The sequence below is a fragment of the Lactuca serriola genome, chromosome 3 (assembly GCF_051521515.1).
Source record: "Lactuca serriola cultivar US96UC23 chromosome 3, Lser_US96UC23_V15, whole genome shotgun sequence".
Lineage (NCBI taxonomy): Eukaryota > Viridiplantae > Streptophyta > Magnoliopsida > Asterales > Asteraceae > Lactuca > Lactuca serriola.
In genome coordinates, this window is record NC_136410.1 from 296,708,742 (window position 1) to 296,713,383 (window position 4,642).

Here is a 4,642-nt window from a genome sequence, read left to right on the forward strand (position 1 = left end):
GGTTTTTTTTCTACTTATTTAAATATTAGGGTTCATGTAATTTTTATTTTACTTAATGAAATGCTTTTTATTTTTAATTAAATTTTATGTTTGATATTAATTTGTAAATTATAAAAAAGAATAAAAAAAAAAGAAAAAGAAAAAAGTGAGGGAATGACTTCCCTCCCACTCATTGGCTTTTAGGTGGGGGGAAAGGAGAGTGAGGGAAGGAAAGATATGGCCCACCAAAATTGAGGGAACCATCCACCCACTCCTTCCGGTCTAATATTTGTTAAACCATATGTTCCTTTTTATAATTTGTTTTAAAATATATAGAAATGGCAAAAAAGTAAAGAGAGCCTTTCTATTGGGCCCCAACTTAGCCGAGCGAGTTGAAGGCACGTTTGGTTTGTGTCTTTATAAAATTTATATAAGAAACCGTTAAAAGCTAAATGATAATAATAAAATAAAAAAAGGCATTATGTAAAAAGTTTTATATAATCATCACCCTTGTTTTCCTATAAGTTACAACCACAAGTTACCTAGGTTGTGCATATCACTTTTAGAAAAGTTTTTGGCATGTCATATTTTGATAATTGTTACTATGGATTGAGAATTTGGCACAGAAACCTGAACTGAACCGAAACTCACCCGAAACCCAAACAAGTAATTCGATTCTTGATTCGGTTATCTATATTATGTTTATTCGGTTCTCGGATTATTCGGTTCGGGTTACCTAAATAAGAGCTTATTGGGTTTCAAATACCCGAACTAGATAAGCATTCATCGTCCTATTTCTCTTATCGAATGAAATCAAAATCACGATTCACACTTGTGTCCTCATCGTTCATATTAGAGAAAAAAAAACACATTCTTGTTCTCGTCATTTCAAAATCGATAAATTTGCTCAATTATTTTCAAACTTGAAATCACTTTTGTGGATTCTCTTCTTGTTTTAGACTTTCAAAAATTGATCATTCCTATTGTCTCTAAAGATTTACGAATTTCTACTTTGTCTAGTCAAGTAAGAAATTAATTTTTATTATATTAATCTATTGTGTAAATGCTATTCTTCAATGTGTTATTGTGTTATGTTAGTCTTTTAATGTTTTATGTTGATGTATAAAAGTACATTATTATTCTATTATTCGGGTTATAGAATCTTAATACGGTATATTCGTTTTTTTTTTTCCGGTTATATTAGGTCATTAATCATCTTGTACATGCTATTTGGGTTATTCGGGTAATAATCGAACCAAGCCGATTAATACCCAAACCAAACTGAACCCATATTGGTTAATTGGTTCGGTTTATGTTCACGCAATTACCCTATTCGGTTTTCGGGTAATTCTGGTCGATTCTGACCTGAATAACATCCCTAATTGTTACCGAAAACGATTTTTTTCTTTAGGAAAAAAATCTAAAACTTTAATTTAGAATTAAAATGATAGATCATATAGTAGTTTGTAACAATCATATTTGTTTATACTATTATAAAGGCTATTTGTTCTCAAATAATAATAATAATCGTAATGAGATTCAATGATACAATGACTATTTTGGTATAGAGTTTTTTTTGTCCACATTTACCCCTTCAACCTTTTAAACAGTACACATTTCGTTCTTATGACCGGCTACCGCCGGTTAGCCAGTAAAAATGACTTAATAGGGTAATATATTTTTCACTTTGTATACATATAGTTCTTAATATATTTGTACACATTTAATCCTTAATCTTTTTTGTTGCAAAATAAGTCATTTTTGTTTTTTTATTGATTAAGTACTTATGAATTATTTCTTTAGGTTTTCTAACGACATCTTATGTGGGACAATCATTAATGAGTTGTTTGGGGCTTTTGATATGTATGTCCATCTCGATCTCGACTACTTGGTAGCTTATGTCATATGTTTAGAACATCATAACTTCTTCATACGATCTTGGATTTTAACGATCTTTATATCCATGCGTTCGTACTTTAGTCTATTACAACTTTTGTTTAGATTATTCCTATTAAAATTGATATATTTTTTACGTACAATCTTTATATTCATACGTTTTTTTATGAATGCATGTATGCATGATTTTTTATAAAATCATAAGTAAAAATATATTACATTTTAATGGGGGTAATCTTAACGAAAGTTGTAGCAGACTCAAAAAACGAATACATGGATATAAAGATCATTAAAATGTGATATCGTATGAAGAGCTACGACGTTCAGAACACAAGACCTAAGCCAAACCGCAAGATCTACACAACCAAGCAATCGAAATCGCGATGGACATATGCATCAACAGCTCCAAACACCTCATCAATGATTGTCCCACGTAATATGTCAGTACAAAAACAAACAACACTTATTTTGAAACAAAAAAACTATTAAAGACTAAATGTGTACAACAATATTAAGGTCTAAATGTATACAAAATAAGAAATATACTATCCTATTAAATTATTTTCCAGGCTAACCTGGAATAATCGGTCATAAGGATTGAATGTATATAGTTAAACAAGTTGAAAGGGTAAATGTGGACGGAAAAAAACTCAGTGACCAATGTGTATAAATCAAAAAAATATATTACATCCTTCAATCTTTATCCCTTCGGTGTATGCTGAAATAAAATTAGAAAGGGATGAAATAGACAAAATAATATAGTATTTGGTATTCAATAATAAAATTAAAATGAAATAAAGTATCACAAAAAAGGTGAAATAACCTCAAACATGTTTCTATAGTTCTTATAAACATATTTCAATAATTGTAATTTTAAACATATAAAAAAACTTATTTTACGTAAAATAAAAACATACAAAAATATATAAATCGTTTCTAAAAAAATAATTTTTTCCTGAATACGTAAATTTATTTAATTAAAACTTTTTATGTAAAAATATGTTTTTTAAATTATTTTAATATTTATGTTTTACTGAGTTTTCATATTGTAAATAAGTATAAGGTTATATGAAAGAGGTAAACATTTAACCTAGTGCTTTAAGGCATTAGCCAATGAGGCTGATAATTGCTGTATTAATTGTTTCTCTTATACTCTTTGTCATACTTTCTTTTAAGACCAAATTACAAAAAATTCGATATGACCTAACGGCGGAATATGATATACTAAGTATTCAGTCTCAACTTATATTATATTTGAAAAGACCAAAATATTATCACATGAGAGGCATATTATATGGCCTAACGGCCGAATATGGGTGGAGCTATTAACAACGGTCGTATGTACAAGTTTTACAAACAAAAAGGACCATTTGCATAAAAAAACAGCAGTGAGTGTCAAAGTCCTTTAAACAAAAAAATTTATTGAAATCATCCATGTGGTTTGTAAAAATTTCACGTTTAGTTCTTATCTTTTATTTTGCACTTGGAGCGTCTCTATAGTTTGTTTTTTGTTGCATTTTTCATCCCTAGCACAAAAAAAATGACTTTTTTTCCATTTATATTTTCCTTTTTAATTTTTTAATTTGTTATTTATAAATTTATAAAAAAAAAAAGTAAATTGAATAAGTTATCAATTTATGGAACCTAGTCCAACTCATTACCATCAGCACTAATGCCACCCAGCAAAAATCATTAGTCACCAACAACCGTTAGCGACTACCTCTGACAATCACCGAAAACTTGAAATCATATATGAAAAAATGGAATCCACCACCACACTCACGTAAGAAACATGGTTGGCTAGGGTTTAAAAAGATAACCAAATTCAAAAAAAAAAAATTCCGAAATTTTGGATATTCGGATTCGGATACGGGTAGTGATATTCCAAATTTTCCAATAGTTCAGATATTCAAAATCCGAAAATATAAATTTTATTTTCTTTGATTATTGTTGAAACATACAACATTTTAGCCTTATATATATATATATATATATATATATATATATATATATATATATATATATATATATATATATATATATATATATATATATATATAATTGCTTACATGGTTCTATTTTTTGCAAGAGGTAATGTTTATGTTATTTATATTTTTGATTTCTAGTTCATAATTACTAGTCATATACATACTTATAAAGCTAGCATTTTTTCTTGAATCTCATGCATTTGAAACCCCCATTCTTTTTTCCTTTCACCACATTCATTTGAAACTCCCATGACTTTTCAATTTCTTTATAATAATAATAATTATAATTTGGTAATTAGGTTAAATAAATATCAAATCTAAAGTGTAATCATATATAAACTAAATTTCAATATTAAAATAATATCTTTAATTCTACTTATAAAATTATGTTTTTTTAAATTTTAACATATTATACTTAATTTATTAGTTTTAATATATTGTTAGATGTAAACCATTATCATTTTAAAGGTATAATTTTTGAACAATTTGTATAAAATACTTAAATTATTATTTAAAATATAACATTATAGGCTCAATTTAAATATAAATTTTATTTAACTTAAACAAACCAAAGATTATTTTATAAATAGTTAAAAGTGATAAATTGTAGTGTCTTTCTAATAATGATTATAAGTTGGTTAATAAGGTTAAATAAACATCAAACCTAAAGTGTAATCATAAATAGAGTAAATTTCAATTTTAAAATAATATTTTTACTTCTATTTATCAAGTTATGTCTTTAAATTTTAACATATTATACTTAATTTATTTGATTTAAA